Raw genomic sequence first — 23,073 nt, 5'->3', positions numbered from 1 at the left:
CTTTCTGTCCGCCTCTCTCTCTTTACGTTCCTCCCTCTGTCTTTATTTGTCTCTCTCTTTCCCATACACACACAACATCTGAATGAATGCAACGGTTGTATTCTCGATGTCCACAAGAAGTCGCTGTTTCACTCAATATCCGCTGAATTGCTGATCAGTGGTCAAATCCAAACTCCAAGACATGTTTCAAAGGATCAAAGTTGTCACATGCACAGGATACAGCAGGTGTAAAACAGTACAGTGAAATGCTTAACTTGCGGGCTCTTTCCCAACAATGCAGAATAAAGGTAATAATATAGATTTTTTAAAACACACAAGAAAAGTGAGAGAAGAAAAATAGAGGGGAAAAAACACAAGAAAGCAAGCTTTTGGTAGCTGTCTGATAAATAGGTAAAGACTGACATGACCGTTCTGTAATTTTTCTTTCTGATGAGAATTATGAGACTTTTATTGACAATGACACAAAACAGAGGTGCCTTCAAATAGTCCCGAAAACAGCTTTTGTTTTGACTATCCTATTTTCCATACCGTTATTCAACTCACAGACATCATGTTACTCAGACATATTCATCAGAAAGGCCTGGTACATATTTATATATACAGTACCAGTCAAAAGTTTGAACACCTACTCATTCAAGGGTTCTTCTTTATTTTTACTACTTTCTACATTGTAGAATAATAGTGGAGACATCAAAACTATGAAATAACACATATGGAATCATGTAGTAACCAAAAAAGTGTTAAACAAATCAAAACATATTTTATATTTGAGATACTTCAAAGTAGCCACCTTTTGCCTTGATGACAGCTTTTCTCTCAACCAGCTTCATGAGGTAGTCACCTGGAATGCAATTCAATTAACAGGTGTGCCTTGTTAAACGTTAATTTGTGGAATTTCTTTCCTTCTTAATGCGTTTGAGCCAATCAGTTGTGTTGTAACAAGGTAGGTGTGGAATACAGAAGATAGCCCTATTTGATAAAAGACCAAGTCCATATTATGGCAAGAACAGCTCAAATAAGCAAAGAGAAATGACAGTCCATCATTACTTTAAGACATGAAGGTCAGTCAATCCGGGAACATTTCAAGAACTTTTAAAGTTTCTTCAAGTGCAGTCGCAGAAATCATCAAGCTTTATGATGAAACTGTCTCTCATGAGGACCGCCACAGGAAAGGAAGACCCAGAGTTACCTCTGCTGCAGAGGATAAATTCATTAGAATTAACTGCACCTCAGATTGCAGCCCAAATAAATGCTTCACAGAGTTCAAGTAACAAACACATCTCAACATCAACTGTTCAGAGGAGACTGCGTGAATCAGGCCTTCATGGTCGAATTGCTGCAAAGAAACCACTACTAAAGAAACACTTGGGCCAAGAAACACGAGCAATGGACATTAGACCGGTGGAAATCTGTCCTTTGGTCTGATGAGTCCATATGTGAGATTTTTGGTTCCAACCGCTGTGTCTTTGTGAGACGCAGAGTAGGTGAACGGATGATCTCCGCATTTGTGGTTCCAACCATGAAGCATGGGGGTGAAGGTGTGATAATGTGGGGGTGCTTTGCTGGTGACACTGTCTGTGATTTATTTAGAATTCAAGACACACTTAACCAGCATGGCTACCACAGCATTCTGCAGCGATACGCCATCCCATGTGGTTTGCCCTTAGTGGGACTATCATTTGTTTTCAACAGGACAATGACCCAAAACACACCTCCAGGCTGTGTAAGGGCTATTTGACCAAGGAGAGTGATGGAGTGCTGCATCAGATGACCTGGCCTCCACAATCACCCGACCTCAACCCAATTGAGATGGTTTGGGACGAGTTGGACCGCAGAGTGAAGGAAAAGCAGCCAACAAGTGCTCCTTTATGTGGGAACTCCTTCAAGACTGTTGGAAAAGCATTCCTCATGAAGCTGGTTGAGAGAATGCCAAGAGTGTGCAAAGCTGTCATCAAGGCAAAGGGTGGCTACTTTGAAGAATCTAACATTTTAAATATATTTTGATTCGTTTAACACTTTTTTGGTTACTACATGATTCCATATGTGTTATTTCATAGTTTTGATGTCTTCACTATTATTCTACAATGTAGAAAATAGTAAAAATAAATAAAAACCCTTGAATGAGTAAGTGCGTCCAAACTTTTGACTGGTACTGTATATAAATACCCACGTCCGCATTCCAATTGTTAAAAGTCTGACACATCATGTAACTTGCCAGTACCAGGCACTGTTGATAATGGCGGAAAGTATGCCTAATGATGTGCTTTGTGTAGGCTATGCGGAAGGCTTGTCTCCAAATTGATTTCATCAGTGTTGCTGCTATAAGGCTATGCCAAGACAAATGGAGAAGAGGAAGACGATATCAATTACCCGAAAATATGTGAAGGCCAAAAAATATGTTTATATGGGGAGGGGGTCGGTTGGGTGATATACTAGTAAGTTGCAATGATGCTCCTATTCTCAATCGAATAGCCCATGTGTCTCTGACAAAATTGGCTCCCAGTAACGTTCCTGCCTAAAGTCCGTGAAATCGAACAATAATGAAACTTTATCTAACTTTTACCCGAGTCCAACTGTTGGATTGAGTTAGCCCGGCCCATCTGGAGCAGCAAATGGCCCAACTCACCAGGGAGCACGGGGAGGTGGAGGGTAGAGGGGGGAGAGAAAGCGGGGATCGAATTGAAAACAGATCAGCCTGAAGATCTCACCACCGCATGTCTAGAAAAACTGTCGATTAAAATCTAGTTTTAGTTTACATTTTTCAGCTACGTATTCTGACGAAAACATGCCATGCGGTTTCTTATGTAAAAACGCAAATGGGAGTGAGAAAACTTTACCACTTGAAGAAGATGATGGATTGTAAAAGTTAGATGCGAGTAAACGCGCTCCTCCGTATTAAATGAGTTATCCGAGGGATGCGGTGTGTGTCCCGAACTTTGAGTAGACTTTCAAAACTTTTCTTAAAGTAAAGATTTTTCAAAGGGACATAACCGGTCTCAGCGGTTTTCATTGAAAAAGTACAGTTTAGCCTAATTATCGGATTCTTTGTAGAGAGTCATCGGACAAAGTGAACAGAAGAGCGTCGGGGTCTAAAGAGAAAGTATTCAAGGTAAGGAAAGTGTTTGTTGTGGTATAGACTAGCCTAGATGACAGCTTGCAAAACTGCACACGTATTTGGAGACATTTTAAAACAAATTATTAATTTCTTATTTGAAACCTCTTGATGTTGAATGCAATAGACAAGCTATATGTGTTTAAATTTAAACCACTATTCTGCAGTCACATAGCATAATCTTGCGTGTCAAGGACGGATGGGGCTTGGGTAACTCCACATCACATTTGCACTTTGAACTTAACTGACATTGGAATCCAAAACATTCTGTCTTGCAACTTGATCCATATGCGAAGAGATGTGATCAGAAAGCCTTCTACTGACTTCCAAATGCCTGGCAGAGTAATAGCCTAGATATATCGTGATTCACTGCATCTTTAACAATGATCCTAAAAATGTGTGCAAAGTTCGATGTAAACAATAACTTTTATTTTGCAATACATTTTGTGCATATTTCTGAAAATTGAGATTGAAGGGCTGTCATTGTGGGAGGCTTTAACTTCTATAGAAGGGTTAGGGATATGTGTTCTCAAATGTTGTTGTCTTGTCTATCATAATTTTGAGTGGTTTCAGATTGACACATTTCATAGGCTACATTCCAATTTAATTGTGCTTTTTACACTAACATTAGTGGCAAACTGGCAGTAGGCCTATACACAGTGGCTACAAGTTGATGGTAAAGAAAGTGATGCTCAAGAGTGCTCTCACTTCACTCCATGTACAGATTATTTCAAGATCCCTCTCATTTAAACACTTGCAATAAATGCTTCAAGTGCTTGGCATGCTGTGGAATTAAGGCCACCTCTTTGAATCTCCCATGTCAGTAGGAGTTGTGTACTTATTGTTGAAAGATTCTCAGTTAGCCTGTTTGCACTGTAGCCTGAGTAATCAACAAAACACTTGACACTTTTGTGCGGGGTAAAAACAGCTATATTTACTGTTGGCTTTTACCCATCTAGAGTGTGTGTTAATAATCCCTAGGCTCACGCCTGAACTAATAATATGAGCACCATTTTCCTCCTTGCTTTGGTCTGCATTCAGATCAGTTATAGAACTACAAATAAAAAATAATAGATGTGGTTTTAGGATTGTGTATTAATTCATAGGATATAGCTTAAATGTCATATTCATTCCTTAATCACTGATTTTCATCAACTCAAACTTAAAATTGATGAGAGGAATGGTTAAAGTTATTTGATGTCATGGTCTTACTGAAGAATGTTAAAACTGCAGGATTTTACAAAGGAACAATAGTATGTTCTCTAGAGAAAAAAAGTGAAAAGAAATGAGTGAAAGGAAAAAGGTAAGAAAAGACAAATGCTGAAGGAAGAAGTTCTGACTCTTGCAAAAAGCATTTGTGGTGGTGTGCATTTCTGTATTGCGCATGGTGGATGCATGTCTGTGTATCCACCATGAGTGTGTTTTTAATTTAATGCGTTGATGCCCATGCAGCTGAGGGATCATTAGCATAAGAAAAAAGTTTTAGTGCATTTGCCATTGTGCTGAATGAAGAGTTCCAGCAGTCAGGCCCGGGGAGAGTGAAAGGATGTAAAGAAATGATGGGGGTATTCAGCCTATTCAAGCTCTGCTTGGGGTGCTTTTTTCTGGGCTCTGAAACCCATGGTGGCAATGTCACTTTCATCTCCCAAGCCAGAGCCAGCCTCTCTCTCTTTTCTGTGTCCCCTTACCCTCCGTTTCTCTCTTTCACACGTCCCTCCACAGCTCTCCCCACTTTATTGATCTGGCCTTTTTCTTCTCTGGAAGTCTGCGGAAATTTAATGAACCGAATACTGGAAAGGGAAAGGAGGAGCAGTGGGGGGACTTTAAAAAAAATACAAATACCAATGAAGTCTAGCATGCAGGAGGGAGAGGAGGAGGAAAATAACGTTTGAATGACTCTGAGGAGGAGAGGAGGAGGACAGACCCCCTCCCCCCTACAGAGAGAAATCAAAAATTTAGAAAATAACAGGGTTTTCTCTCTCTCTCTCTCTCTCTCTCTCTCTCTCTCTCTCTCTCTCTCTCTCTCTCACACCTCAGTGAGCTAAGATACTATACTCTACCGATAAAGCCATTTACTATAGCATGGTATTCCTAGATTGCAGTCCCCTTAAACTGCTAAAAGATTCTACCAGGAGAAAAGTCTGTGTTTCGGGTATACAGTTGAGAAAGTTGTTGTGTTTAGAAATCTAGTTGATGTAAAAGAAAGAACTACAGCTGCTGTATCTCCATAGTTTACATGTTTCCCAGAAAGGCTGCTTTCCCACAATTATGTTTTTGTTCTGATGGCCATATTACATGGTTATATTAGGCCATTATGATTGCAAACCACAACGGTTTAACATAGGCAAAACGTTGATGGTTGAATCATATCCAAAATGCCCTACAGTGCATTTAAACTGTATTTTCATCTTTCAATTGCTGTAAAGGAAAATTAACATGCCACCTTCCCACCAGTCTCGTTAGGCCTGCTGTATGTTTTGCAACACATTGTTGAGGCCAACACTATTTCCCTACTATCAAGATGACGTATACCCCTGATGTTTTGTACAACGAGTGGTTGCCATCGAGTGAAAAGAGCATTATCATTCTAGACCCATCAGAGACACCACTTTGAGAGTGTGGGACAATACTGGGTGTCTAGCAGGACCTTGCATCCTTCCTTCAGCCCAGCCCGGGGAGCTGTGTGGGGGTGGAGGGTGGCTGAAGTACACTCATGTCTGGAGCTCAATTGATGGGAATTTAATGGCCATTTAGGGAGCTGTAAAAAGACAGCTATGTGTTGAGCTAGTCTAGTCTGCCACGCCGCACTCTTCTTACAGCGAGTCTGTACTTGAGATGAGGGGTAAGGTGGAGGGAAGGGGGAAACACAGAGACGAGTAAAGTGGCGGCAGTCGGCAGAGAAGCTACATTCATTTATTTACAGGGTCACTCTTTGAGTTCCTCTCTGCATTGGCTTGGATGGCAAGTGGACACAATCAAGGCCTTTTAGTGTCTGTTATACCATACCCTCGAGGCATCTGGCTCATTCTCTTTCAAGTGTCTGGGGTTAAATAGGATCACATCATATCCGGTCTGGAAGAGGGAGAGTAGCAACCTGCCCTGCCTGGCCTTGTCCTCTATCATCCCCCTCTCCATCTCTCACAGGGCCAGCTAGGCCTAGGAGTGAGTACTTAGACCCCACCTCATCCCCCTCTCCATCTCTTATAGGGCCAGCCATGAATGAGGCCTTACTAAGACACACAGTGCCATGGAATGTGAGGTTGAGAGAATTTACTTCTGTTGTTATCAAAAGAAAATGGGAAACCATATATGGCCTCCTCCTCTGTAAAAACCATATGTCATTGTAAAAGTAAAGGAGAGAGCCCAATGTGGTTTTAACTAGCCATTTAAGCGCTGTATGGTAAAATCATTGACAACCTCGTTACATCGTGATTGATGTCATCAATCTTGGGAGGCGGGAGGCACGGTGAGTCCCCCTCATCAAAAAACAAGAAGCTAGGCTACAATTACGGAGGACATGGTTTCTCTGGAGGAAACACTATTTCCAGGTTTCTGTAAGTCACGCTACAGGCCTAATGATCTATTTCCTTTAGGCCTACCTACCCATTTATTTCACAAAATTCTCCCACTCAGTCACAATCACAGGCACCAAAGTGGGTATATTTTGTGGGCCTTTGGACTCCAGGGGTGTATCTGGAATGACACCCTATTCCCTTTATAGTACATTCATTTTGACCATGGTCCTAGTCAAAAGAAGTGTACTACATAGGGAATAGGGTGCGACTTTGGGGCCTCTGGACTCCATAACTCTGTAGTCCCAGCCTACCTTCACACAGTTCTCTGAGGGAGGAAGGAATGAAACTTAAACAGATTAAATCATGTATACAATTTACATTGTGTTATATATGATATGTCAACACCAGGACATCTTGACACGATACCCAGCCCCCCGACCAGAGTTCTCCAAACACAGGCTTTTAGCAGGTATTCTGCAGGTCAAAGGCAGTTAGCCAGTTTGAGTGGTGGACACAACATTTATTTAATTACTTCACCCTCAAATAAACCATTGGGTTTAAGCTGCCGAGCTCTGCACTAACACAGAGATAACCACAACTGGACCGGCCCACTCAACCAGCTATATGGCTTGAGAAAAAAACGTGGGTTGTGTTTGTGTTACCAGTGAAGCTTTTCCGGTCCACTGGCACCAAGATATACAATATATATATATATATATATATATATATATATATATATATATATATATATATATAACCAAGATGTAGCCGAACCATGTGCCTGGTTCTCCTTACTTCTTGTTCGTCCTAACGCTCTGAACCAACACCAAGCCTGGCGGACACTGGAGAGACCTGAGCTCAGCATGTGGTTCATCTGAGAGGGTTGCCTTGATCCTACTGCTAATCACCTCCTATAGAGGGTTAGCCAGAGTAACAAGATGATCTGCTGTTACATCAGGGAAACCTTCCTTCCATAGCAGCTGGCAGCAGTCCAGACAGAGTATCATTATTACACCACTGTGTCTTCTCCTATCTTCCTCTCCATTGCCAATGAATGACCAGATTCACTGTGTTGGTTGTTCCTAAGACTGACATGGACTCCCAGACAATGGTGTATTGTCTTCAGTGTTTGTCGTCGGCTTTAATCTGATGCAGAGAGAGTCAGGCCTATAGAGAGGCCGCTGGCAGCACACGCAGCATATTCAACAGTGTGTGTGTTTGTGTGTGTGTGTGTGTGTGTGTGGCGTGCGTGCATGCTCTGTTTGTGCTTCCAACACTGGGGTTTTGAGAAAGTGGAGAGGCCTCAGTTGTAAGTTATGATTTATCCAAAGGCCTCCCATAGCTACAAAGCAATGTTGACTTGCTGACTTGCCCATAGGGGCTGAATGTAATCTTATTACATTCCAAATGATGAGCAATATTAACTCCCTTACTTTGTGCCAGGCCACAGACTCCTCTGTGATAGACTAGGAGACGAGGGGAGTACATTGAAAGCATTTAGCTGCTTTCTAAGAAACCATGTGGTTCTTCTACCCCAACTCCCTCCCCAACACATGTCCACTAGCTCGCTGCCTGCCTGCCGCCATTGCATCGGCCTCTCTCCGACTCAGAACAAAACTCTGGTTCTGGGTTCAGTCCAGTTTGAGGTAGTTTGTTTTGGAATCCTCTCATTAGAGGGGAGAACCTGATGGGATGAGGATCGTATGTGGATGCATGCTGCCTTTGTCTTCTCTCAGTAACTTGAAACATGTAAGACTTGTCAAATATAATGCAACAAATATGTTGCACAATGTGTGTTCAGAGTAGAATGGGCATGAATGCGATCATGACAGAACTGTAGGAGTAGCTCCTTATCCTCAGTGTTGAGAAAAGTGTGGAACTTCCTTCAAATGGACAGATTGTAAAAGACTATTAAGAACTACCTATTACTACCATCTCATGTGTGTGTGGCTGGCCGGTCTTTACACCGTTTGTTATCATTCTCAAAGAGTCGCGAGGTGTCAATGCTTCTGAATCATCGCTTGTAAAAGACGGACATGTTCTGACAATTGAAGTACAGGCTAGACTGATTGCCTAACCAGGTGTATTTGGATCAGTGTGGCTTCCAGGTTGTCATCGCACCTCATGGTGTGCTTGTGGCAGCTGGTAGGACATTGACCACAAGGGTCTCAGACAACAGCTAGGGCTGTCCCCTTGTCACCAAGGCATCCGATCTGAGGAACAGCTGACAGACTGCCGGCACACACACACACGTACTTCAGAGATAAAGTCTGCTTTCAAAAGCACTTATATTGGAATGATAATCTCTTGTTATATCAATGTGGATGTGTCATCATTAAATAGACAAACTTGGAGTGACAAATGACAACTTTATATTTTTGCCTTTGATTTAAAGAGATGCACACATATGAGCACACCATACCACCCACACCACTTGCCATCGCCTAAGGGGCCTGGTGAGGATATTGTCAGCTGTAACTGTTGAGAGTGAGTTGTAACAACACATTTAGGATAAATGACCAGGCATCAAATGCTACTGAGAGAAAGAAGCCGACTCTGCAATGTGGCACAAATGACAGCTGATCTGAGCTGAGAGTTTCTCCCATAGAATGATATGATCATCTATGGTTTCTCCTCGGGAAGGGAAGAGAAGGGTATCTCCTGTCCTGAGCAGATGGCAACTTATTTGACCATACATGACACAACTTGATCAAGTGCCCAAATTAGCAGGCTTGTATGATTTTTGTTTTTAGTACAATAATTTGCTTGTTACTGCATTGCCAGAACATAACATAACAAAACTCCCCAACACACTAACCCCTATGTAATTACATAGAGAGAAATTGAAATGATCACTGTTAGCTAACATCAAGCAGAAGTTAAATAACCAACAGTTAGGACATTTATATAAATGTGGGTATGTATATATATATACATTTTAAAAAATATATATATATGGGGGATTGGAAATGATGCAGACAATTACATTGATGGCAGCTACAATCTATCTGCAATATTAAAGCTGATCTACCCCCTAAAAAAATTAAATACTAAATAAAATAAAAATACATGAAAAAATAATAAATATAAAAATAGTGATTGTGTGTGGGCTGTGTGTGGGTCTTTACATCTGTTTTATATAAAGAGATCAACCACAGGATATTGCATTTACGAGCAGCGAGTGGAGTTAAAGGGAACAGCTCATCCACAGGACTCATCTGTCTGTGTACATCTGTTCATTCTGGGGAACATTGGAAGAACACGGCCTCTGAGTGACTGACTGATTGCCTCCCAGCTACTAAGAACAGGACATGGGATCTAGTGGACCTCACTCAGTGAATGTACAGTGTGTACTCAAAGTATTTTTTCATAGGCAAACTCAGAAAATGGCATCCTATTCCTTATGTAGTGCACTACTTTTGACCTGGCTCTGGATAAAAGTAGTGCACTTATAGCAAATAGGGTTTATAGTCAAGTGCCGGTTCTCTCAGCCTTCCTTTATGAACATGTTAAGGCAGTAATAGTAGTACTTTCCTAGCTGGGGAATCCATTTTAAGGCAGTAATAGCAGTACTTTCCTAGCCTTTGAATCAATTTTAAGGCAGTAATAGCAGTACTTTCCTAGCCTGGGCAATGAGCATACAGTATATACTGTACTACCTTTCACTATTTCTCTTCACTGTTAGTGTCTGATCTTCCTCCAATATGAGTGCTCAAATTTCGGATAGTCTACTGTCAGTTGACTCAAGCTTCCTTTGTGAACATGTCAGGGCAATAGTTTCCTTTCCCGGTTCACTGACCAGGAGGACACCTATCTATATGACACGTCATACAACAGATATTCCTTCCTGCATCTGAGACACGCATATGACTAATGAGTGCTGCTAGTTCCTTTTCCACCATATATTTTAACCTGTGCCCTTTTTAAACCAGGGCTTCAAAGGTTTGCAGGGGTGAATGTTTTTCCGAAGACAGTGATTTTCCCATCTAGAATGCCCTTCTCTTAAGGCATCCGCATGCTTCCCAGCCGAAACAGTTCGGAAACAGTTTGTGCATATATTATGACAACATTTTGTGAAGTTTTCGTTCGTTTTGGACTTCGGCAAGGGTTTTTTCGGCTGTTCGGGCACACAAATGTTTTTCTCGAGGCAAGCCGAAGTCAGTAGCCGAAGTCGGTAACACGTTTAGAATAAGCTACGGACAACAAACACAATTGCATTTTATCAATGGCAATTTCAATGCACATAGAGACCATGACGAGATCATGAGGCCCATTGTTGTGCCATTCATCCGCCACCATCACCTCATGTTTCAGCATGATAATGCACGGTCCCATGTCGCAAGGATCTGTACACAATTCCTGGAAGCTGAAAATGTCCCAGTTCTTCCATGGCCTGCGTACTCACCAGACATGTCACCCATTGAGCATGTTTGGGATGCTCTGGATCGACGTGTATGACAGAGGGTACCAGTTAGGTCTGTGGCGGTCATTTTGTCAGCCTGTTATTGTCATGCAAAAGACTGCCGGTTTCACTGTAATTTATCGTTAATTAACATAAACACGTTTAGCATCTCCAGGCCTCCACGCATACAAGCCTCATACAAGCCACTGATGCATGCCTTTGGAACATCTACATTTAAAAAAGTCTAATAAATCAATTGAATACACACCATCACAATAAATCCATTATTTATTGTAGGCAGGGCTAAAGAAACATTATGATATGAGGGAGTTGGCATACTGTATGTTATCTGGCTAAGTGCCATGCCATAGGCTGTAGGCTTGTTCATTTAGCAGACATGATATGCTTTTAATTCCTGTGCCATTATTTTGTATTATATGATTTTATAGTAAGAAGGATATAATTGAACTTTAGCTGAATTAAATAGAAAGGATATTTTTCCCATGATAGTTTGTTGGTGATGTGGACACCAAGGAACTTGAAGCTCTCAACCTGCTCCACTACAGCCCCGTCGATGAGAATGGTGCGTGCTCGGTCCTCCTTTTCCTGTAGTCCACAATCATCTCCTTTGTCTTGATCACGTTGAGGGAGAGGTTGTTATCATGGCACCACATGGCCAGGTCTCTGACCTCCTCCCTATAGGCTTTCTCATCGTTGTCGGTGATGAGGCCTACCACTGTTGTGTTTTCGGCAAACTTAATGATGGTGTTGGAGTCATGCCTGGCCATGCAGTCATGGGTGAACAGGGAGTACAGGAGGGGACTGAGCACGCTCCCCTGAGGGGCCCCCCGTGTTGAGGATCAGCGTGGCAGATGTGTTGTTACCTACCCTTACCACTGGGGGCAGCCCGTCAGGAAGTCCAGGATCCAGTTGCAGAGGGAGGTGTTTAGTCCCAGGGTCCTTAGCTTAGTGATGAGCTTTGAGGGCATTATGGTGTTGAACGCTGAGCTGTAGTCAATGAATAGCATTCTCACATAGGTGTCCTTTTATCCAAGTGGGAAAGGGTAGTGTGGAGTGCAATAGAGATTGCATCATCTGTGGATCTGTTTGGGCGGTATGCAAATTGAAGTGGGTCTAGGGTTTCTGGGACAATGGTGTTGATGTGAGCCATGACCAGCCTTTCAAAGCACTTCATGGCTACAGATGGGAGTGCTGCGGGTCTGTAGTCATTTAGGCAGGTTACCTTAGTGTTCTTGGGCACAGGGACTATGATGGTCTGCTTGAAACATGTTGGTATTACAGACTCAGTCAGGGGCATGTTGAAAATGTCAGTGAAGACACTTGCCAGTTGGTCAGCACATGCTCGGAGTACACGTCCTGGTAATCCGTCTGGCCCTGCGGCCTTGTGAATGTTGACCTGCTTAAAAGTCTTACTCACATCGGCTACGGAGAGCGTGATCACATAGTCATCCGGAACAGCTGGTGCTCTCATGCATGCTTCAGTGTTGCTTGCCTCGAAGCGAGCATAGAAGTGATTTAGCTCGTCTGGTAGGCTTGTGTCACTGGGCAGCTCGCGGCTGTGCTTCCTTTTGTAGTCTGTAATAGTTTGTAGTCTGTAATGCATATCTGTATTCCCAGTCATGTGAAATCCATAGATTAGGGCCTAAATAATTTATTTCAATTGACTGATGTCCTTGTATGAATTGTAACTCAGTAAAATCTTTGAAATTGTTGCATGTTGCTTTTATATTTTTGTTCAATGTATATATGGAAGAATACGTGTTAAAACATTTCTACCAATATTTTTTTTGGGTTTTGGACAGCCCTAACCCAGGCTGTATATTTGAGATCCTGTAAGCCACCAACAGACAGCAGTTAGGATAGTGATTGGTGAAGGGATTTCAGTGCTCCTACATCGATGCTGAAAGTAAACAGAAACTTGCATGTATTTCCTGAAACCCAGACTGTAGAGGGGAGGTGGACATCATGACTAAAATAAGTACCATGGAGTCAGGTGGAATGGAGTACATCAGAACAGTGTACGGATGATCTCTGTACAGGCAGAGAGACCGTAGTCTGCACTCTGCAGGTAGGCCATATACAGTACAGTAGTCACAGGAAAAATAACAGAAAACTCATTACAGTGGGGACCGAAATTATTGGCACCCTTGATAAAGATGAGCAATGAGTAATCATTTTTTATCACAAAATGTTAGATGTCAAATTATTGTCACCACTAAAGATTCTTATCGATTAAAATCAATCAAAATGATATATTTGGTCTCATATTCATAGCACGCAATGACTACATCAAGCTTGTGACTACAAACTTGTTGGATGCGTTTGCAGGTTTTTTAAAAATTGTGTTTCAAATTATGTTGTACCCAATAGAAACGAATGGTAAATAATGTATTGTGTCATTTTGAAGTCACTTTTATTGTAAAAAAGAATATAATATGTTTCTAAACACTTCTAGGTTAATGTGGATGCTACCATGATTATGGATAATCCTGAATTAATGGTGAATGATGATGAGTGAGAAAGTTACAGAGCGTCAAAGATCATTCCCCCAATACCTGCTAATCTCTCACCATTACAAGGGGAGGTTAGCATGACTTGGGGGTATGATCTTTGACCCTCTGTAGCTTTCTCACTCATCATTATTCATGATTCATTCAGGATTATCCATCCTTTTCAGATAATAATGTCTATCTTTCTCTAAACAATTGTATTAGTATAAAATGTATGCTCTATGTTTTGGAGCATCAATTTAGCTCCGTATTTCTATTGACCTGCAAGACACAAAAACCCTATGAAGTAGACCCCATTATGCTGGTGGTGGACCACCATACATCTGAAACCTAAGCGGGTTCAACATAAGCCCAGACATCTGAGGGTGGTATAGGGGTGTCAAACCCCTATATATCACATCACACCAGGGTAGAGAGAGGGTTGGGTGGCATGAGGGCAGGCAGGAGAGAAAGAGAGAGGGAGATCTTACCAGCATCAGTATCATCATCCTGAGATAGGAAGAAAGGGGTGAAAGAGGAGGGCAGAAGAGGAGTCTGCAAATCTTCAAATATGATGGCTGCCTTTGATGTCTGTTTTAATTCCTTTCAGTGTTGGTGAAAGGGGATATGTTGAACGTTAGTGGAAGAGAGGTAGACACTTGAAATTAAATGAAGCCCTAAGAAAAACACACACCAGGTCTCTGAACGAGAGAGAGACAGAGAGAGAGAGAACTACTTGACACATTGGAAAGAATCAACCAAAAAACATAGGAAATTGTAATGCAACCTGGCCCTAAACAGAGAGTACACAGTGGCAGAATACCTGACCACTGTGACTGACCCACAACTAATAAAGGCCTTGACTATGTACAGACTCAGGAAAACACATATTTCCCTCAAATTACACAAACACGCAAAGAATTCAAACACAAATACATTTTTGACAAACTCCCGTATCTGTTAGGCGAAATACCACAGTGTGCAATCCCAGCAGCAAAATGTGTGACCTGCCACAAGAAAAGGTCAACCAGTTGGTCAGAAACACCAATGTAAATATAACCTATATTTATCTGCCTAATTATTTTCCCCCGTCATTCATACATTCTATTATTTGCACATTGTCACAACACTATACATAGCTTATGTAACATTTTAAATGTTATACTTACGCAATAAGGCCCGAGGGGGTGTGGTATATGGCCAGTATACCACGGCTAAGGGCTGTTGTTACGCACGAGGCAACGTGGAGTGTCTGGATACAACCCTTAGCCGTGGTTTATTGGCCTTATATCACAAACCCCAGAGGTGCCTTATTGCTATTATAAACTGGTTACCAATGTAATTAGAGCAGTAAAAATAAATAATTTGTCATAACCATGGTATACGGTCTGATATACCACAGCTTTCAGCCAATCAGCATTCAGGGCTCGAACCATCAAGTTTATAATACATTTTTTAACTGCTAATAACTAATATATTAAACGTTATTGTCTTGAAAGTTTTTGTGTGTGTAATGTTTACTGTTAATGTCTGATTGTTTTTGTCTTTGTTCTGTTTAATTCACTTCGTTGGTTTTTGTCATTGTTGTTTTGTTTATTGTTTATTTCACTTGCTTTGGCAATGTAAACATGTTTCCAATGCCGAGAGCGAGAGAGAGAGAGAGACAGACAGACAGACAGGGGCGGCTGCCGATCACGCAGTTCAGAAAGTCCAAACAGTGTCTCTGTGCCGCCGGCAGCACCAGCACGTACCCCACCATGGGCATCAGGATCGTGGCGTTGGAGACAGACAGACAGACAGACAGACAGACAGACAGACAGACAGACAGACAGACAGACAGACAGACAGGCAGACAGACAGACAGACAGACAGACAGAGCCAGAGAGACCCTCGGCATGCTCTGCTCAAACCTAATGGTCCGAAACTAAACCACACAAATAACTACACTGGACACTATGGAACACAAAGCTTTTACTATCTCATACTGAAACATACAAGGTCTGAGGTCATCTGCTTTTGGCCTAAAGAGCAGGAACCCAGACTTCACAAAATAAATCAGAAATACAGACATTGTCATCCTACAAGAAATATGGTATAGAGGAGATTGACCCATTGGTTGCCCTCTAGGTTACAGAGAGCTGGTAGTCCCATCCACCAAACTACCAGGAGTAAAACAGGGAAAGGACTCAGGGGGTATGCTAATTTGCTATAGATCAGACATAACCCACTCTATTAAATTAATAAAAACCGGAGCATTTTACATATGGTTAGAAATTAATAGGCACATTATCTCAACAGAGAAACATTTCCTCCTGTGTGCTACCTATATCCCCCCAATAGAATCACCATACTTTAATGACGAGAGCTTCTCCACCCTAGAGGGGGAAATCAATCATTTCCAGGCCCAGGGACATGTACTAGTCTGTGGTGACCTAAATGCCAGAACTGGACAAGAACCTGACTCTCAGCACACAGGGGGACAAATACCTACTGGGAAGTGACAGTATTCCTTCCCCAATATGCCCCCCTAGATACAACTACGACAAAACAACCAACAAAAACGGGTCACAACTGCTGCAGCTCTGTCGCACGCTGGGTCTGTACATAGTCAATGGTAGGCTTAAGGGGACTCCTACGGTTGGTAAACCTATAGCTCATCTCTTGGCAGTATTACTGTAGACTACTTTATCACCGACGAGGGCATTAGAACAGTCTGCAGCACCCGGCCTCACCCTTCTGCTCGGATTCTCCGCACCTTAGCGCACATCACAACTGCTGCTACCAGACTCTTATTATACTGCCCAATTTATACATTTGGCCCCCATTCCCCCTTACCCAATTCATGTATAAATTGTGCCTTCCTGTATTATACTGATGCTAAAATGTTTATTATTTTCTGCTGCCATGTACTTTATGTTTGTATTCTTATTTTTTACTATTTCTTATTGTTGTTACGAGAAGGAACCTGCAAGTAAACATTTAGTTGGACGATGTATACCATGCAAATCTCGTAAGTGCGACTAATAAAACTTCAAACTTCAAAACCTTAAACTACTGGACTTAGAAATCAAATGTCTATTGTTTGCTGATGATCTGGTGCTTCTGTCCCCAACCAAGGAGGGCCTACAGCAGCACCTAGATCTTCTGTATGGATTCTGTCAGACTTGGCCCTAACAGTGAATCTCAGTAAGACAAAAATAATGGTGTTCCAAAAATGGTCCAGTTACCAGGACAACAAATACAAATTCTATCCAGACACTGTTGCCCTAGAGCACACAAATATATATACCTACCTTGGCCTAGACATCAACACCATAGGTAACTTCCACAAGGCTGTGAACGATCTAAGAGACAAGGCAAGAAGGGCCATCTATGCCATCAAAAGGAACATAAAACTCGACATCCCAATTATGATCTGTCTAAAGATACTTCAATTAGTTATAGAACCCAAAGCATTTTTACTATCACAGGACCCACCCTTGGCCAGGCTGTGGCTCGTTCACTAAGAGGTGGGGTATCGGGTATGGGGCAGCAGAGGGACAAATCCAAGAAAGGGGGCTGGGGGTCCTGTATAGGGGATTATCCCCCCCAACACCCAGCACCGTAGAGTCCCCTGCCTGTGGGGGCTGGGAGAGCCACAATCCTGTTCGCGCGCTGCACTAGGCTGACCAGCCAACCAGAAGAAGGGAAGAAGAAGAAATGGCCTCTTGTTGTTTCTTTTCCTCATCCACCATCTGTCTGTTCAGTTCCTGACGCCTGTACTGTCCCGTCAGAGCCCGACACCCCTGTCACAGGGGCAGATAGGCCCAGTCTTCAGGGACGGTGAGGGACAGGGAGGAATGGGGCAGAGAGAGGCTCCAAAGAACTGCATGGTGGAGCTGTGGGGGGATGGGATGGGGGTGAAGTTGGGGCCACTTCTATCCAAGCAATACACTTTCTAGCGCTTTAGTCCTTTACCCGAGCCTACAGTACCCTGAGACAAGCCCCACATTTTTTATAATGGACGTAACAGAACAAGCTTGTGTCTGTTTAATATACAACTCAGGGCTTAATGTAAATTTGTGATTATTGTGGGGGCGATGTTAAATTGAGTGTCAAATAAAAATGTCCCTATCATCATATCTAAGCCAATATGACACCGATTTCGAGGAAATTTGGCAAATCAACTTGATTGGAGGTACACATACCAGATTGTTTAACAGGGTTGTTAACAATTGAGTTTTCTGAGTATTTTCTGTGCCAACCTACCTCAAATTCTAGACATCAGATTAAAACGAGACTATAGCATCCATAAAGTTACCATTGGACTTAAAAAATGTCGGATTGACTAAGTTTGTGGGTGCAACAGTTTTTATTATCGCTCTCACGTACTAATTTCTGTCCATTAAAAACCAACAGTGTGCTATCTTTTTGTAGCATTTCTGACAATGCTAACATCTTTCCAGCCGAATCTCAGAGTTCTAAAACCAGGACCAGAAACTCAGTTGCTGCGCAACAGCAGCAGCTAGTTTGTAGCAGGCTAGCAGCTGTAACTAGCTAGCTAACACCAGTCGGATGAGAAGCAAGCTACAAGGAAAGGAAGCTAGCTGGGTATATTTTGCTATGGAAGTATTTTCAAATGGCTGAAGTCGTCTGTGGAAACTAAATCAGAGCACAAACAAATAAGCTAGCTATTATAGCTAGTTAGCTAGCCAACTAGCCAGTAGCTACAAGTCAACAAGGCTGTACCATAGCTATGAACCACAACTCAATGTTGACAATATATCCTAGCTACGTAAGTTACAGTCTTCCATAAAGCATAGCTAGAGGGGGGTCTGGGCGGACTACCCCAGATGTTTGGGGGGATTTCTTTCCAAATGCTCACTCAGCCAACTTATTCAGTACTTTGAGAGTCACTTACAGTTTATTTAAAGCAGCTGTTGATATTCACCGTCCTCCCCTCTTTAAAGGGAGAATCCATATGTTTTGTATGAATGCAAATAGCCCATGTCTATGAAGTAATAGCCAGGGCCCGGTTTCCCGATAGCGATGGAACTTAAGCTTACAAGTGTTTTAACGATGCATCGTTTCTGTAACGGGCGAAGAACTCACAAATACGTTTCCCAAAACACCACGGAGGGAGAACTTTCAAAAGTGCGTCATTAGAGCATGTGTTTTATATATACAGTATATATATATATATATTTTTTTAGGGGGTAGATCAGCTTTAATATTTCAGATAGATTGTAACTTCCATCAATGTAATTGTCTGCATCACTTCCAATCCCCCAAATGTTTTTATTCTTGCATATATATATACATACTGTAACGAGTGTCAGTGTAATGCGGTGGGTCGAAGTCAGGTGCAGGACACAGAACTCAATGAAAACGTACTTTACTAACAAGTAAAGAAACAAATACAAAGTACCTCCACACAGGGAGGAGCAAACCCGCTCACCAAACGACACACGAAACGAAATAACAAACACGCACAAAACACAATGGGATCCACCGGGTTAAATAGGGAAGGAGTAATTACACGATGGGAAACAGGTGTGTGACAATCAGACAACAACAGGTAGAACATAGAAAATAGATTGGCAGTAGCTAGTATTCCGGTGACGACGAACGCCGAAGCCTGCCCGAGCAAGGAGGAGGGGCAGCCTCGGCAGAATCCGTGACAGTACCCCCCCGACGCGCGGCTCCAGCCGTGCGTCGACACCGGCCTCGGGGACGGCCAGGAGGACGCGGCGCGGGGCGAGTCGGATGACTGCGGTGGAAATCCCTCAACATGGAGGGATCGAGGATGTCCCTCCTAGGGACACAGCACCGTTCCTCCGGACCGTACTCCTCCCACTCCATGAGATACTGCAGGCCCCCCACCCGACGCCTCGAATCTAAGATGGAATGGATCGAGTACGCCGGTGCCCCCTCGATGTCCAGTGGGGGCGGAGGAACCTCCTGTATCTCAGACTCCTGGAGTGGACCAGCTACCACCGGCCTGAGGAGAGACACATGGAACGAGGGGTTAATACGATACTCAGGAGGAAGCTGTAACCTATAACATACCTTGTTCAATCTCCTCAGGACTTTGAATGGCCCCACAAACCGCAGACCCAGGTTCCGGCAGGGCAGGCGAAGGGGCAGGTTTCGGGTCGAGAGCCAGACCCGGTCCCCCGGTGCATACACCGGAGCCTCACTGTGGTGGCGGTCGGCGCTCGCCTTTTGCCGCCCGATGGCCCGCTGCAGGCGCACATGGGCAGCATTCCAGGTCTCCTGCGAGCGCTGACACCATTCAGCCACCGCAGGTGCCTCGATCGGGCTCTGATGCCAAGGTGCCAGAACCAGCTGGTAACCTAATACACACTGGAATGGAGTAAGGTTAGTGGAGGAGTGGTGGAGTGAGTTTTGGGCCATCTCTGCCCAGGGGAGGAAAACCGACCACTCCCCCCGCCGGTCCTGGCAATACGACCTCAGAAACCTACCCACCTCCTGGTTGACTCTCTCCACCTGCCCGTTACTCTCGGGGTGAAACCCTGAGGTCAGGCTGACCGAGACTCCCAGACGTTCCATGAACGCCCTCCAGACCCTTGAGGTGAACTGGGAACCCCAATCAGACACTATATCCTCAGGTACCCCATAGTGCCGGAAGACGTGTGTAAATAGGGCCTCAGCAGTCTGTAGGGCTGTAGGGAGACGGGCAGAAGAATGAGGCAGCAGGACTTAGAAATCCAATCCACAACGACCAGGATCGTGGTGTTCCCTTGTGAGGGGGGAAGATCCGTCACGAAATCCACCGATAGGTGGGACCACAGTCGTTGTGGAACGGGTAGGGGTTGCAATTTCCCTCTGGCCAGGTGTCTAGGAGCCTTACACTGGGCGCACACCGAGCAGGAGGAAACATAAACCCTCACGTCCTTAGCTAAGGTGGGCCACCAGTACTTCCCACTAAGACAATGCACTGTCTGACCAATGCCAGGATGACCAGAGGAGGGTGACGTGTGAGCCCAATAGATCAAACGATCGCGGACCTCCAGCGGGACGTACACACGACCCTCTGGACACTGGGGAGGAGTGGGTTCGTTACGCAACGCCCGCTCGATGTCCGCTTCAACCTCCCACACCACCGGTGCCACCAGACACGACGCCGGAAGTATGGGAGTGGGCTCCACGGAACTCTCCTCCGTGTCATACAGTCGGGACAGAGCATCTGCCTTAGCGTTCTGGGAACCTGGCCTGTAAGAAAGGGTGAAAACAAAACGGGTGAGAAACATGGACCACCTTGCCTGGCGAGGGTTTATTCTCCTCGCCGCCCGGATGTACTCCAGATTGCGATGGTCAGTCAAAATGAGAAAAGGGTGTTTAGCCCCCTCAAGCCAATGTCTCCATGCTTTCAGAGCTTGGACCACAGCGAACAGCTCCCATTCCCCCACGTCATAGTTGCGCTCCGCCAGGCTGAGCTTCTTTGAAAAGAACGCACAGGGGCGGAGTTTGGGTGGTGTGCCCGAGCACTGGGAAAGTACAGCGCCTATCCCAGCCTCCGACGCATCCACCTCAACCGTGAAAGCCAAGGAGGGATCCAGATGAGCCAGCACTGGAGCCGAGGTAAACAGGTCCTTCAGGTGACTTAACGCCCTGTCCGCCTCAGCTGACCACCGCAGACGCACCGGTCCCCCCTTCAGCAACGAGGTAATGGGAGCCGCTACCTGACCAAAGCCCCGGATTAATCTCTGTTAGTAGTTGGCAAACCCCAAAAATCGCTGTACCTCCTTCACCGTGGTAGGAGTCGACCAATTACGCACGGCCGAAATGCGGTCACTCTCCATCCTCACCCCAGACGCGGACATGTGGTACCCTAGGAAGGAGATGGACTCCTGAAAGAACAGGCATTTCTCCGCCTTGGCATAATAGTCATGCTCCAACAGTCGTCCAAGCACTTTACGCACCAGGGACACATGCTCGGCCCGTGTAGCGGAGTATATGAGAATGTCATCAATATACACCACTACACCTTGTCCGTGCAGATCCCTGAAAATCGAATCGACAAAGGGTTGGAAGACTAATGGAGCATTCATCAACCCGTATGGCATGACAAGGTACTCATAGTGTCCAGAGGTGGTACTGAATGCCGTCTTCCACTCATCTCCCTCCCGGATACGCACCAGGTTGTACGCGCTCCTGAGATCCAATTTTGTGAAGAAGCGCGCCCCGTGCAATGACGTCATACAAGCTATCAGAGGTAGTGGGTAGCTGTACTTGATGGTGATCTGATTAAGACCACGGTAATCAATGCACGGGCGTAACCGACCATCCTTCTTCTTCACGAAAAAGAAACTTGAGGAAACAGGTGAAGTGGAAGGCCGAATGTATCCCTGTCTCAGAGATTCAGAGACATATGTTTCCATAGCCGCCTTCTCCTCCTGTGACAGAGGATACACGTGACTCCGGGGAAGTGCAGCGCCCACCTGGAGATTTATGGCACAATCCCCTGGACGATGGGGTGGTAATTTAGTCGCCCTCTTTTTACTGAAGGCGAGAGCCAAATCGGCATACTCAGAAGGAATGTGCACTGTGGAGACCTGGTTTGGACTCTCCACCATAGTAGCCCCTAAGGAAACCCCTACACACCTCCCTGACCACTGACTGGACCATCCCTTTAGAGCCCTCTGTTGCCATGAAATAGTGGGGTCATGAGTGGTTAACCAGGGAAGTCCCAACACCACAGGATACGCAGGAGAATCAATCAGATAGAGACTAATCCTCTCCTCATGACCCCCCTGCGTCCTCATTAAGAGTGGAGCGGTGACCTCTCTGATTAGGCAGATAGCTTAGTGGTTAAGAGCGTTGTGCCAGTAACCGAAAGGTCGCTGGTTCTAATCCCTGACCCGACTAGGAGAAAAATCTGTCGATGTGCCCTTGAGCAAGGCACTTAACCCTAGTCGCTCTGGATAAGAGCGTCTGCTAAATGACTAAAATGTAAAAATATATATATACATACACACACACATATCCTTTTTAAAATGATATTTCCCTTAATTACTTTCCATTAAAATCTTACCTTAACATTAGATACTGACGACGGATAGACTCCAATAAATAATGTATCACCTATGGCTGCAAATATGGAGGAGGCTATTCTAACCTTTAGGCTATGCACTAAATCCAATATTTGGCACATCATTGCGCACATGTTGTTAGGCCTACACATCATGTAATTGAGGCAAAAATTACAGACAGTAGCCTATAATTAGCCAAATAGAACTCAATTGATTGAACTTGAAATTGATTTCAATATGATTTAAATATATAGGCCTATGTAGCCTACTGTATTCATATTATGGCAAGAATAGCTCAAAAAAGCAAAGAGAAACGACAGTCCATAATTACTTTAAGACATGTAGGTCAGTCAATACTGAACATTTCAAGAACTTTGAAAGTTTCTTCAAGTGCAGTCGGAAAAACGATCAAGCGCTATGATGAAACTGGCTCTCATGAGGACAACCACAGGAATGGAAGACCCAGAGTTACCTCTGCTGCAGAGGATAAGTTCATTAG

At 44.0% G+C, this 23,073-nt stretch overlaps 1 protein-coding gene across 1 annotated transcript in view; it reads left to right on the top strand.

The window, feature by feature from the left end:
• Window positions 1–3,050: 3,050 nt before the first annotated feature.
• Window positions 3,051–23,073, top strand: part of LOC311129384 (zinc finger protein GLI2-like) — a gene marked incomplete at its 3' end in the record, with an annotated part of 112,992 nt that continues 92,969 nt past the window's right edge. Inside the window, exon 1 of the mRNA XM_084161669.1 lies at window positions 3,051–3,109. The remainder of the gene's footprint in view (window positions 3,110–23,073) is intronic.

The sequence above is a fragment of the Coregonus lavaretus genome (genome assembly GCF_964263955.1).
Source record: "Coregonus lavaretus genome assembly, chromosome: 5".
NCBI lineage: Eukaryota > Metazoa > Chordata > Actinopteri > Salmoniformes > Salmonidae > Coregonus > Coregonus lavaretus.
The sequence above is the reverse complement of the archived record's forward strand: the minus strand, read 5'-3'. Positions and strand labels throughout refer to the sequence as shown.